Source organism: Loxodonta africana, chromosome 7 (genome assembly GCF_030014295.1).
Source record: "Loxodonta africana isolate mLoxAfr1 chromosome 7, mLoxAfr1.hap2, whole genome shotgun sequence".
Taxonomy (NCBI): Eukaryota; Metazoa; Chordata; class Mammalia; order Proboscidea; family Elephantidae; genus Loxodonta; species Loxodonta africana.
This window is the reverse complement of record NC_087348.1, coordinates 80,053,261-80,068,429: the sequence shown is the minus strand read 5'-3', so window position 1 is coordinate 80,068,429 and position 15,169 is coordinate 80,053,261. Positions and strand designations below refer to the sequence as shown.

The window sequence follows — 15,169 nt, the reverse complement described above, 5'->3', positions numbered from 1 at the left end:
GATTTACTTTACCTTTTCCATGAAGCTTTTTGTTTTTGTCCTAAACCATACCCACAATTTTTTTCTGTATTTTTCTATCATAACACAATATTTTATTCAAATTTCATCATTTCATTTATGTCTCCCTCGTTATATTCTGAGAAGATGAGCAAAGTTTTATCCACATTTTCTGTCCAAATTCCTTAATCCAAGGCCTAGTACATAGTAGGAAGTCAATAAATATTTGCTAAAATTAAACTGTGAATGGTACACCTCTACTTCTCTTATTGATCCTTTTATACCTGACAGTTTTCAAGTACAGAACTGAGAAGAGAAATAATTTTTTTCCTCAAATATCTCTTTCCCTGACTCAGCAACCCAAGTTATTTATATAGCTTCACTTTTTTTGATATACTGTCCCAAATTATTTCTCATTTCTGCCATGCTTCACAGGCCCCATATGTACCACATTCTTTGCTAGGAGCTGATCTTATCCAGGGTTAAAGAAGGATATGATTTCTTCTCTGTGCATCCATCTCCAATGAGTGGTATTCAAATATGAACTACCCCAAGTTCCAGGCATCTTCAGAGCCTATCACTTCTACACAGTTTGTAAAATGATTTCATCTCAGGCGTGGCTACCCAATAATGAACTTCTATCTTGATTGCCTCAAGATATTAATTCACAATAAATATATTCAACATTTGACACTCAAGCTAGTTGCCATATTAAAAAAAAAATCACTTAATAAACTACTGTTTATTTAGTATTAAAAAGAGAATATCCAGAAAGACACAAAGATCTGGGACAGAGGGCTGCTTTGTTGGACTCTAACCTCAAGAGAATCTCAAATGATACCCCTTTTCTGTATGTAAGTAGGTTTAGTTTAGGTAGGATTTAAACAAGGTATTGCTCAGGGAATTGGAAACTTTTTAGTACCCTCAAATGACCTTAGAAAGACAACTTTTTAAATGAATTTGAGATTTTGTGGATTTGATGAATTATAGAACCATTACCACCTCAATTTAAAATATTTCATAAATACAAATTTCATCCTAACTTTGAAAATTCTGTTTAAAATACTTCTATCTCCTTGTCTTTATTCATGATCCAAAATATTCCAGATGAAGATGGCTTTTGGAAGACCTGGTTAAGATGGAAATTGTGCTGCTAATCATTTGGGGCATAACTGGTTGTTCTTCTGCCTTCCCTCTACCACCCATTCACTTAAGAAACATTTTATTTGAGAGTTTATATGTCTCAAGTATTATTTTAGGTACATGGATAAACAGAAGGGAATTGGTGGTCTCTGCTTTCAGAATCAGATAGACTGAAGAATACACACACACACACACACACACTTGAACATATATATTTTAAAGGTCCTCAAGTAGCTCCCTAAGAGAATGGGTTGGGTTACATGTATTATTCCTGGAGCCATCTGATCCTCAGGTAAAGATGGCAGAAAATCTTGGATAACATTGAATGGGAGAAAAGGAATATTAAGCGCTATTTTGCATTTTATCAGGAATCTGGAAAGGAAGGAAGTGGAGCAAGAATCACTAATGAGAAGTCAACATCTAACTCTGATGCGCACAGGAGCTCACAGTGGCAGGAAGAATGTCTATTCCTAATGACACCCAGTTCCATCCTTCTTCATTCCTCCTAGTAGGCATCCCAGGCCTAGAAGATGTGCATATCTGGATTGGATTCCCATTTTCATGTATCTTGTTGTACTCCTGGGGAATGCTGTTACCCTGTTTGTGATCCAGACTGAGAGCAGTCTCCATGAGCCCATGAACTACTTCCTGGCCACATTGGACTCCATCAGCCTGGGCCTGTACACAGCCACCTTCCCAAAAATGCTGTGTGCCTTCTGGTTTATCCTCAGGGATATATCTTTTGGAGGTTGTCTTTCCCAGATGCTCTTGGTCCACTTCTTCACTGCCATGCAGAGCATTGTGCTGTTGACTACTACATTGCCATTTGCTCTGCACCAAACCTGTTTGGTACACCATGATCCTCACCAGCAAAATCATCAGCATCATTGCAGGCATTGCTATCCTGTGGAGCCTGTGTGTGGTTGTTGCACTAGTGATTCTTCTCTTGAGGTTGCCCTTCTGTGGGCACTATATTATCCCTCATAGCTACTGTGAGCACATGGGCATTGACCACCTGGCCTGTGCTAGCATCAAAGTCAACATAATGTTTGGCCTTGGGGATATGTCTATTCTATTATTGGATGTGCTCCTTATTGTTCTGTCCTATGTCAGGATTCTCCGTGCTGTTTCCTGCCTGCCCTCGTAGGAGGCCCAAGTCAAAGTCCTCAACTCTTGTGGCTCCCACATTGGTGTTATCTTAGCCTTTTTCACACCAACATTTTTCTCTTTTTTTGACACACTGTTTTGACCACAATGTCCTCAGGTATATCTACATCTTCTTGGCCAATTTGTATGTGGCTGTGCCCCCAGTCCTCAATCCTGTAATCTATGGGGTTATGACCTAGCAAATTAGGGAGCAAGTGTTGAGGGTTTTCTCCAAGCAAGATGGCTAACCATGGAGGCTCTGTCTTAGAAACCATATTTCCTCCATATACTCTTATGAATACGTTTACTTCTAGTCAGTGGCACAAAGGTGTGTATGACAAGTTGAAGCCTTTAAGTTTAAGGATATTAATAAGTGTTTTGGATTCTGTAAGGATTGTATGGTTACAAAGTCCTCTCATGTACCTTGTTTAATCATCAAGGTAGCCCTACAGAGACTAGTTTCTCTAGTTTACAGATGAATAGTTTCATATGTTGACTTGTTAAACAACTCGTCTCAAAATTCCACTGAGTCCGAAGTAAGTAATAAAGCCAGATCATTTTTAAATTGTAGCAGTTTTGGGGGTATCATATGGAATATGAAAGCGACAGAATGAGATTTGCTCAGGGATTATAGACCATTTTAGTGATAATATTTTAGAAATAAAAATAATGATAATATATAACTCATTTTAGTATTTGCTATTCAAAACAATGAACTTACATTAATACGTGTATTTCTTACCAGAATGCTATGATGTAGTTCCTTTTATTGTTTCCCTTTTCATTTGAGTGTACTGTGGTTCATTCAGAAAGTTCTCCATAACAGATTGTGATTGAGAGTTTAGAACCTAGAATCCAGGACAACAGAGGGAGTCATGCATTTAGAAATGGAATACAGAAAGCAGACAATAATGGTGCCTGGCTATGGAAGATACATTCATTAAGTAAATATTTATGAACATCTACATGTGCCTAGTTGTATATGGCTACTTACTGATAGAAAAAAGGAAGAGCAGAATTCTATGTCTTGAGGAACCCATGGTTGATGATATATAGGTTATTAAGGCTACAAATATTATGCTAAGGGATTATATATCAATTGATATGGGGGTGTTAGAATCTTTGGAATAATATATAATAAATATTCCAGAAGCCAGGGGCAAGATATTGAACACAGTCACACAGAGGTACTTTATCCTATGATTATTACAAGAGTAGGAAGAAGCAACTTATTTCCACTCTTGTAATAATAGTCACAGGGCAAAACACTGACCTGTAAGGGAGGGATTCATTTAAAAATACTTTCAGGTGAGTCTGTCAAGTTATGTTCTCTGTCTTACTTTAATTAAAACTGGTTTATTATCAACTCATATGTATAGAACTTCTACTGCATGACCAAAATAGGTCATAAAGAAATAAAGAATTTTAGAATTTGCTTTTAAATGTGGTAGTTGATTCTGGCAAAAATATTGTAAACAGGAGAGCATAGATGCTTAAGATCCAAATTTTTAAGAAGAATATCCAGAGGCTACAGTTAATTTTTTTTGTCTAGAAATCTAAAAATAGATTAAGAAAGGATTCCAGATCATGCTCAGCATACAGATTGAATAGGTATGGTGAAGGGATACAACCCTGATGAACACGTTTCCTGACTTTAAACCACACGGTATCCCCTAGTGCTGTCCGAATGACTGCCTCCTGATCTATGTACAGGATCCTCATGAGCACAATTAAGCGTTCTGGAATTCCCATTCTTCGCAATGTTATCCATAATTTGTTATGATCCACGCAGTCGAATGCCTTTGCATAGTCAATAAAACACAGGTAAACATCCTTCTGGCATTCTCTGCTTTCCGCCAGGATACATCTGACATCAGCGATGATATCCTCGGTTCCACGTTCTCTTCTGAAATTAGCCTGAATTTCTGTCAGTTCCCTGTCGATATACGGCTGCAGCCACTTTTGAATGATCTTCATCAAAATTTTGCTTGCGTGTGATATTAATGATATTGTTCGATAATTTTTGCATTCAGTCAGATCAGTTTTCTTGGGAATAGGCATAAATATGGATCTCTTTCAGTTGGTTGGCTAGGTAGCTGTGTTCCAAATTTCTTGGCATAGACTACTGAACACTTTCAGTGCTGTATCAATTTGTTGAAACACCTCAATTGATATTCCATCAATTCCTGGATCCTTATTTTTTGCCAGTGCCCTCAGTGCAGCTTGGACTTCTTCCTTTGGTACCATTGGTTCCTGATTATATGTTACCTCCTGAAGTGGTTGAATGTCAACTAATCTTTTTGGTGTAATGACTCTGTGTATTCCTTCCATCTTCTTTTGATGCTTCCTGCGTTGTTTAATATTTGCCCCATAGAATTCTTCACTACTGCAACTCGAGACTTGAATTTTTTCTTCAGTTCTTTCAGCTTGAGAAATGCCGAGTGTGTTCTTCCCTTTTGATTTTCTATCTCCAGCTCTCTGCACATATCATTATAATACCTTACTTTGTCTTCTGGACTGTCCTTTGAAATCTTCTGTTCAGCTCTTTTACTTTGTTGTATCTTCCTTTTGCTTTAGCTGCTCAACATTCAAGAGCAAGTTGCAGAGTCTCTTCTGACATCCATTTTGGTCCTTTCTTTCTTTCCTCTCTTTTTAATAACCTCTTGCTCTGTCCATATGTCATGGCCTTGATGTCATTCCACAACTTGTCTGGCCTTGTGTCATTACTGTTCAACGCATCAAATCTATTCTCGGGGTGGTCTCGAATTTCAGATGGAATATACTCAAGGTCATACTTAGGCTCTCACGGGCTTGTTCTAATTTTCTTGAGTTTCAACTTGAACTTGCATATGAGCAATTGATGGTCTGTTCCACAGTCGGCCCCTGGCCTTGTTCTGACCGATGATATTGAGCTTTTCCATTGTCTCTTTCCACAGATGTAGCCTACTTGATTCCTGTGCATTCCGTCTGGCGAGGTCCAAGTGTATAGTCGCTATTTATGTCGATGAAAAAAGGTATATGCAATGAAGAAGTCTTTGGTCTTGCAAAATTTTGTTATGTGACCTCTGGCTTTGTTTATGTCACCAAAGCCATATTTTCCAACTACTGATCCTTTGTTTTCAACTTTCTCAATCCAATCATCAGTAATTACCAATGTATCCTGATTGCATGTTTGATCAATTTCAGACTGCAGCAGCTGATAAAAGCCTTTGGTTTCTTCATCTTTGGCCTTAGTTGTTGGTGTGTAAATTTGAATAATGGTCATATTAACTGGTCTTCCTTGTAGGTGTATGGATATTGTCCTATCACCAACAGCGTTGTACTTCAGGATAGATCTTGAAATGTTCTTTTTGACAATGCCATTCCTCTTCAAGCTGTCATTCCTGGCACAGTAGACCACATGATTGTCCTACTCAAAATGGCCAATACCAGTCCATTTCAGCTCACTAATTCCTAGGATATCAATGTTTGTGTGTTCTATTTCATGTTTGATGATTTCCAATTTTCCTAGATTCGTACTTTGCACATTCCAAGTTCCAATCATTAATGGATGTTTGCAGCTGTTTCTTCTCATTTTGAGTTGTGCTACACAGGCAAATGAAGATCTCGAAAGCTGGACTCCATCTATGTCATTAAGGTCAACTCTACTTTGAGGAGGCAGCTCTTTCCCAGCAGTCTTTTGAGTGCCTTCTAACCTTGGGAACTCCTATTCTGGCACTATATCAGACAATGTTCCACTGCTATTCATAAGGTTTTCACTGGCTAGTTATTTTCAGAAGTAGACTTCTGGGTCCTTCTTCCTAGTCTATCTTAGTCTGAAAGCTTAGCTGAAACCTGTCCGCCATAGGTGACCCTGCTGGTATCTGAATATCACTGGCAAAGCTTCCAGCATCACAGCAACACACAAGCCCTCACAGTACAACAAACTGACAGACAGGTGGGGATTATAAGTGGTTAATATTATTTATATAACTGAAATATAACCTTCTTGAGGGAAAGAATTATGGATGCAAGACATCTCTGAGGACACATTTAATCTTCAGTAATGACTCAATGGCTTAACTGATTTCTAGGTCAAGTAAATGATACTTTTTGAACAAAAAGTCTTTGGAGAAGATAATAGTCCTGGGTAACTAGATGTGGAGATTACAGGGTGCCTCAGATATTATTCCTGTGAGTATGATGGTAAGAGAGTAATTAGAAATAATGAGACAATTAGAGAATAAGAACTTCTAGCAATTTGGGGATTCATATGCAGAAACTTGAAGGTCTCAAGGGATTCCTTTGCATATGTGCTTTTTTATGCCCATTAACCTGTGATCGCAACCTGTTAATGCTTTGTTTCTCATGCTGTCATCCCATGGAGTCCCAGAAGAACAACTACTCCTGTTCAGGTAGAGCATTTTCAATCTAAGTACAAATTGCCCTCCTTGAATCACAGTTATGACGCTGAGACACTTTGAGCAGGCATTAATCAGGATTGCAGATTCCCACAGTAGTGGCTGTCCCTGAGGTTGGTGAGTTGGGTAGAGCCTGGCCTGTTATCTCTATTTGATCATAAATATTGGGAAGGTTTGAACTTCAATCTATTGATTTAATACCTTCATTCACTTTAGTTATGATAAAAATGTTAATTTGGAAGAATAAACCAAAATATTTTACAAGCTTATTTCTAGTTGGTAGAATTTTAGGTGATTCTGCATACTTTAGTGTTTTTTTTTTTTTTAATAAGTATGCCTACATTTTATGATAAGGAAAAGAAAAAATTAAACAGTCAGCTCTTTCCCTCTCTCCTAACTTTCTCATTTAGCTTAATTTATGGAACTGTATGGTGTTTCTGGTTATTTTGGAATTTCTTTTTTTGAAATTATCCTCCAAAAATGACATCTTCAAAATTTTTCCAAATCAAAAATGTTTGTTTTTATTTCGTAGTCACTAATGATGAAGAACAGCAGTAGTTGAATGCTTCCAGATTCCAAATAGTTGCACATATGATTTTTTTCCATTCTGATGTGTGCATATATAGCTTCATGTTTACATACGTGCTTACTATTGCTTTACAGCCTTCCATATTACCAAGTCATTTTAGCACCAAATATATAAATTTCAGAGAAAAATACTCAGCAATTGAAAAATAATATTTTATGACATCCCTTTCTTTTCATTATAAAAATTCCTGTTATTAGCAGAACTCACTTATTCACTTACTCATTCACACTCCCAATTTATCCTGTTATATATATATATTTGGGCTTTATTTGGGAAAGGCAAGACAGTTCTCTCTCCCTTTTCTGTAATGAGAGTTTATTTATTTAGTTATTCATCTGTCTCCATCACCTGTCTGTCAGTTTGTAATGCTGTGGTGGCTTGCATGTTGCTGTGATGCTGGTAGATATGCCACTAGCATTTCAAATACCAGCAGGGTCACCAACGGTGGACAGGTTTCAATGGAGCGTCCAGACTAAGACAGACTAGGAAGAAAGGCCTGGAGATATACTTCCAAAAAATGGCCAGTGAAAATCTATGGATCACACCAGGACATTGTCTGACTCACTTGCTTTGAACACATCATCAGGAGAGATCAATCCCTGAAGGATGTTGTGTTTGGTTAAGTAGAGACCCAGCAAATGTGAGGGAAACCTTTGGTTAGCTGGATTGGCATAATAGCCTCAACAATGGACTAGAAAGTGCCAGTGATCATGAGGATGACCTTGGACTAGACAACATTTCTTTTTGTTTTATTAAGGTCACCATGAGTCAGAGTGGACTTGATGGTACCTATCTATCTATCATCTATCTACCTATCTATCTATCCATCCATCCACCTATCCATCCATCTATCTGTCTGTCTGTCTACCTCATGACTGATGATGACCCCATGTGTGCAGAATAGAACTGTTCCATAGGGTTTTCAAGGCTGTGAATTTTCGGAAGCAGATCATTAACTTTGTCTTCTGAGGCGAGTTCAAACTGCCAGCCATTTTGCTAGTAGTTGACTAACTATTTGCACCACCCAGGAGCTTAATGGCAACTAACAACAACTTTTATCTATCTCTTCATCTATCTATTTCTCTGGTATGGATTGGGAGAGTGGCTCTTATTTGAGTTGATATGCTCTGGCATATAGCTCTCACAGTGAACATTTCCTTGGGTAACATATGACCTGGTTATTTTAAACATTACCCTCCCTCACATAAAGACAGACTCCTGAGAGACAAGCAGATCTTCCTGAACTAGGCCTGCTTAGTGTCACACAGAGGAATGATTCTGGTCTCAGAGAGAAGCTCCCTTTTATCCATCACTGTGGTATTGCTGACAGAACACATTTCTGGTTGTCACTCAGTTTTTGAGTTTTTGTTGCTCATTCTATATAAGGATAAAAATCTCCTAGGTAGGTGTAATAAGGATCTCTTAGGTATGTATTAAAGCCCTGATGGTGCTGTGGTTAAGACCTACAGCTGGTAACCAAAGGGTCAGCAGTTTGAATCCACCAGCTGCTCCTTGGAAACCCTACGAGGCAGTTCTACTCTGTCTTATAGGGTCAGAGACTGAGTTTTAAGAGCTATTATGAGTCAGAGTCAACTTGATGGCAACAAGTTTGTTTCTTTTTTTTTAGGTGTGTATACGCAGAATGAGGCTATTTTGAAGCAACTCCTCTCATAGTCTATTCCTCTAATTCTCTCTAAAGGCTAAGGCTTTGATTACAGATTTCACAAGTCTCTGTCGCCATCCTTTTGCCCTTGCTTAGGCATTCTCATATATAGTGAATAATTATTTTATAGGCTGAAAATATGTTGACATTGTGAAACATTAAATAACTCAGATTTTGGAAAATGTACTACCATGAAGCTATTTTGTTGAGGTTCCATAATGCTATAGAGTAGCACAATAGGCAGGATTTTTAATGAAAAGAATGTAATACATAAATAAATACATCAATTATTTTAGTTCCCATTTCTTGTTGACATATCATTTACTTTTATTAAACCTTTCTCAGGATGTCTACCCTTTATTCTCTCTTTATTATGTCACAAGACCTTCAATGGCTCCTTTGTCAGGAAAGCATCTAAGAGCTATCTTTCTTATATACCCAAAGTGTCCTCTTATGAAATTACAGATTTTCTTCTCATTTATCCAACTTTTATACTCGGGAATGGTTTGTGATTTCTATTCCCATCCCTCTTAACATGGGATCTTCTGACCAGAAGTTCAACTTAGTAGCCATCTGCTTATTTGTTATTATTAACAAATATGTTTTGAGTAGAGGCTATCTGCCAGATGCTATAGTAGGTAAATAACAAAGAACAAAACCACTTGCCCACATGAAGTTTGCAAATTAATTGGAACTCTCAGACACTGATTAAGCACACATATAAAGGTATACCCATCATTTTGATTAGAACTATGTCAGCTGGCTCCCTGAGAGAGAATATTACAAGCAATCTCACTGACATGCCTTTCTGAGAATATCTCATTAATGTGCAGTCCTGGAGGCTCAATAGAAGAACGATGCAGGTTCTTCTTTTCTTCTGCTCTCACTTAACTACAGGGATCTCTTCATCAGTTATGTTTCCATATTTAGAGATTTTATCCTCCTTTCTTTTCCTCTTTTCTCTCACAGATTGCCTGATCACAGAGTCAGGCGTCCATTACTGCTCAAATCTTCTACTTTGATTTCCTAAACTCTTGAGTTCACTGTGTGTTGTGCAAGATCCTGACTTCCTTGGCTCTAAGGAAGAGGCCATGTCTCCCACTCTAAAGACTATTTCATCATTTTCAGAGGGTTATTTCTTGTAATTAGGAACGTACTCAACCTTTATCTTTCTTCTATAGAAACGTGTCTTTAGACTGACTAAAAAACCAAACTCATTGCAGTCAAGTTGATTCTTTCATGGAAACCTTAAAGAACAGAGTAGAACTGCCCCATAGGGTTTCCAAGAAGCACCTGGTAGATTCAAACTGCTGACCTTTTGGTTGGCAGCCGTAGCTCTTAACCACCACACCACCAGCGTAGACTGACTAAGGTAGTAAAATATGCAAGAGGGAACAGAGCATAAGGCAGAGTAAATTGGAAAGACACAAGGGTGTGCTGATCAGGGTGGGTAATGTAGTTCAAAGTGCTAAATGAAGGGTTAAATGCTTGAGACTAAACAAGTCTTATGAATAAAGACACGTTTGGACAGAGTCTTAGGCACACTAGGTGGTGAGAGATCTGACTATGACAGAGTACCTTTGTTTTGAATATGGATATATGCACTTGTGATCCAGACAGTTAAAAAAGAAATCCATTTATTCAGAAATCAGAATCTTTCAGCTTTTCTCACATGGCTGATGTGAATAGCAAGGAATATAATATAGCTGATACATCCTTGTAAAACTAGTATTAAACAATTATATGGCAATATTATTTTTATAGTTATTCTCTTGCTTGTAATAGCAATGATAATAATAAGAATAGCCATGATTTCCATTTAGGAATGAAGTTGGAGATAAAACAGATCATTTAAAATTGATGAGCCCAAGCTGTGTGCTGCAAAGAACAGGGCAACTGGAGAACCTGAAGGATTTAGTCAGTGCTTTAACCCTGGTCAATTTCTCTAAAAAAAATGATTGTTTTACACGTAATATCCATTACATTGTCTTGAATTTTGTGAAACCAGTGGCCTCAAAGGACAAAGTCCTTGTTTCAAAGGGCAAAGAAAATGTCTTTACCCACTGATGACATAAGTATAAGGGAACAACAGAAATGAGAAGAAACAGAAAAAATGATTAGATTTGATGAAAGTTATTTATAAGCAGGTCGAGGTAGAAAGATAGGCCGTATTAAGTAACAGAAATAAAGGTCCATTAATTACAAGCAGAAATGCCCAGAGGCATATATTGAGCTCATAATTCTAGTCAAATAAAACATCCTTAAAGGATGCTTCTGAAATCTCTAATATTGTCTATGCTTCCAGCTTACAATCATTTATCGGTAGACTACCAATGTGTACATCTCTTTCTAATTTATAATTAAATATTTCAAAAAGTTAAGACCTAACTTAGAATGCTATATCAAGCAGCTTGGTCTATATTCTACCTTATATTAACATAGATAATCTGAACCAATGTGCAAATATCCACTCACTCCTTAGGGAATATTTTTCATTTGCCTTTTGTATCAATGAAAAGTAAAAGTAAGGAAACATAGTATAGGGGAAAACATATCTTTTCTGGACTCTAAGAGAAATGCACTAATTACATCTTTTTTCTTATTCTGCATTAGCAGTATTGATGAGGCATTAGAAAGCATTATATGAAGCTAAAGATTCCTTCAAATGAGTATGATCATCAGAGGCCCTTCGCAGTATGTCCTCAGTCAATAGCTCATGGATTCACCCCTCATCCTTCATCCTGCTGGGAATCCCAGGAATAGAAACTATGCAGCTCTGGCTGGCTTCCCATTTGGTACAGTGTATCTGATTGCCCTTCTGGGGAATATCATCACACGCTTTGTGATCCAGACTGAGCGTAGCCTTCACCAGCCCATGTTCTACTTATTGGCCATGTTGGCTATGACTGACCTGGGTCTGTCCACTGCCACCATCCGCAAAATGCTGGGCATCTTCTGGTTTGGCTTCAGCAAAATTGCTTTTGGTGGCTGCTTAGCTCAAATGTTCTTCATACACCTGTTTACAGGCATTGAAACATTCATGCTTGTAGCCATGGCCTTTGACCGCTTTGTTGCCATCTGCCACCCTCTCCGGTACAACACAATCCTCACCAACAAAACAATTTGTATTATTGCTGGAGTAGAAATGGTGAAAAATTTTGTTTTGGTTTTCCCACTGATATTTCTCCTTCTGAGGCTGTCATTCGGTGGACATTACATTATCCCCCACACCTACTGTGAGCACATGGGCATTGTCCGTCTGGCCTGTGTCAGTATAAAAGTCAATATATTATTTGGATTAATCCTTATTTCTATGATTCTTTTGGATGTTATTTTGCTTGCTCTTTCCTATATGAAGATTCTGCATGCTGTCTTCAAGCTCCCATCTTGGGAGGCCAGGCTCAAAGCTCTCAATACCTGTGGTTCCCATGTGGGTGTCATCTTAGCTTTCTTCATTCCAGCCTTTTTCTCCTTCATGACTCATAGATTTGGCCACAGTATTCCACGTTATATCCACATCCTCCTGGCTAACTTGTATGTAATCATTCCCCCTGCCCTTAACCCCATTATTTACGGAGTCCGAACCAAGCAGATCCGAGATCGGGTGGTGATGATCTTCCTTTTTAAGGAAGTTTGATCTGAACACTTGATTTGGAAATAGTTTTCAAATATCTTTCCTTTGTGTCCTTAAAAAATGGAAATTTAAGTGTCATCAACCGTTAGTGGATCAACTGCTTTACAGAATATAAACATGTTTTATTTCTTTAGAAAATATTTGTTCCTAGACTGTACATTTTCTTATGTAAATAAATTGGTATCTTCGTGTTGCTGTAAAGGGTATTTAATCAAGATTTGTGAATAACACGTTAATGCAACTCAAGTACTAAAATACAGCCTCATTAAACAGAATTCACTGTTTATGATCAAGGAGTGTTATGGTGTTGAGAACTTTAATAACTCCTTTCCAAGAAAATCCTAGAGAAAATGATATTGTGTTTTTTAGTGTGAGGTTAAGGTTTGCAAAACCATTTCCAGTGCTTTATCAATAACTATGAAACTCGTATGACTCAAAAGTTGCCCTTTCCCAAATTGGAAGTGTGTGTGTGTGCGCGAGAGAGAGACAGAAAGAAGAGAGAGAGCATGAAGCCTCGGCCATAGCTGGAGCAAGAGCTCTTTAGATTCTCAAACTAACTTAGACATCCAAGTCTTGGAAGATTTTCTTTTTCTAAATCTCTACTAGCACTGTCTTGCTATCAGAGTTCTTTGCCAAAGAACTGTGACTATTGCTGCAGTAGGACTGACAAGACAATGCTGCAGGGGTATAGGTTTCCAGAGTCTTGATAAAAGATATCAACCACAGCTTTCACTCTGCCTTGACCCAAAATAACTATGTTACTAATTTTCAGTATTAGCTCTCTAAGTGAGATCGACAATTTGTGGCGTAGTGGGTACCCAGACTTATCCGACTACCACAGGGTAGGAAATAGTCAATATAACAAAATAGTCATCGCTGCATCTCATGCTGTATTTTATAAATTTTGAAATAGCAGCTGCATCAATTACACAGGGTCAGGTATTTCAAAGGACTCTTCAGACTCCTCATGGTCTACTCATTTAAGGCTTTAATAAAAGTCAAGGTAAGGTGTGGCTGGAAAAGGAAAGTGCAGGCAAACAGAGAATTCTGAAAACCCAAGTGCAACTCCTAGAACTTTTGCTCAGTACCAGAGGATGCACTTTATCTTTGGATTGTAAATTACCAAACTATATGCAAAGGTAACTTGGCCTCAGGGAAACCAAGGAACAAGTTTACTGCAATGTCTTTTAGACTCTCCTGGTTGCATAGCTAAAATTGGGCTATATAACCTTTTAAAACATGTATAATGTATATATTTTCAGTTAACAATGTGGGCTAGCTAGTATAGGATGCCTACAGGGGAGTTTCAGACTTTAGACTGCGCGTTATAAATCAATAGTTAATACGTTTCATGTTTATCTTGACCAAGGGGCAGTATCAGACAACCAGACAATGCTGCAGATAAGCCTGGAGCTATCACAGACTGGCTGCAAGTCAATCCTCTCCTTTCACAGCTGCCATGATGTGATAAATACATTTATGTGCATTTACATAGTATGTTGGGTTTGGAAGAACTCTTTATGGAAATGGGCTGAAATTTAGTGGTGTACTAGACATATGATAAGAAACAAAATATAGTTAATTATTTGTTGCACAGCTTCTTCTAATTTCTCACTAATATACCTTAGAAAAATCTTGCCCCTCCCCCCCAATCAGGCAAAAACCAGATGAAATGATGAACATGATAATTGATCAAAATATTTTTACCTGAATATTAGAAGCGTTTCCACTAGCAGTAACCCACTCATGCATTGCCATTGAGTAGATTCTGACTCAGAGACCCTATAGAACAGCGTAGAACTTCCCCATAATGTTTCCAAGGAGTGGCTGGCAGATTTGAACTGCAGATCTTTTGGTCAGCAGCCAAAAGCTTAACCACTGTGCCACCAGGGCTCCATTAGCAATAACAAGGAAGTAAAATAAGAAGCAACTTATCTGACTATTCATCTTGTATTTCATTTTAAATTAAGTCACTAAATCATCCAGCTTTCTAAATTAATACTCATTCATATGAAAATAAGATAGTTCATATTCTGATGTCACATAATTTTAAGAAAATGAAAACATTCCCTTAACATATTACTGTTAATTCTTGCCCAAAACTGTGACATAAGATAGTTTCTCTACTTTTTATCTTTCTACCTAATTATTACATATTCACCCCATTCTAGTCTTTTTTTTTTATTTATCTTGTTCTTAAGTGTGAACACAGTCCTCCATTCCTATCATTTCCTAGTGAAACTATTTTGGTTATATCCGAGAGAACTTTACTGAAGTTTTGAGGGGTCTGAATAGGAAGAAAAAGAAAACTTTTCACATAAATATCAGCCAGCCCTCTCTGAATGGCATCGGTCCTTGTTCACATAATCTTTAACATTTGATCTTAAAGGATTTTTGCAAAATGTCCTGCATACAGAGATTCTAAATTACAAGGCTTGATATTAAGACAAAACTTATCATGGCCAGAAGCAAGTTGAAAACAGTTATTGTAATGAGCAGCAAGACCAGATGGCATCTAGGAGGGCCCAATCTAAAGAGAGCTATAGAGAAGCTGACAGAATGTAGGACTGAGGTTATAGAGAGAAGGTAGTGGCACA

At 37.7% G+C, this 15,169-nt stretch overlaps 2 pseudogenes; both read left to right on the top strand.

Moving 5' to 3' along the window:
• Positions 1–810: 810 nt before the first annotated feature.
• On the top strand, positions 811–2,534 carry LOC135232162 (olfactory receptor 52E6-like; annotated as a pseudogene).
• Positions 2,535–9,690: 7,156 nt separating this feature from the next.
• Positions 9,691–12,683, top strand: LOC100661598 (olfactory receptor 52E8-like; annotated as a pseudogene).
• Positions 12,684–15,169: the final 2,486 nt, after the last annotated feature.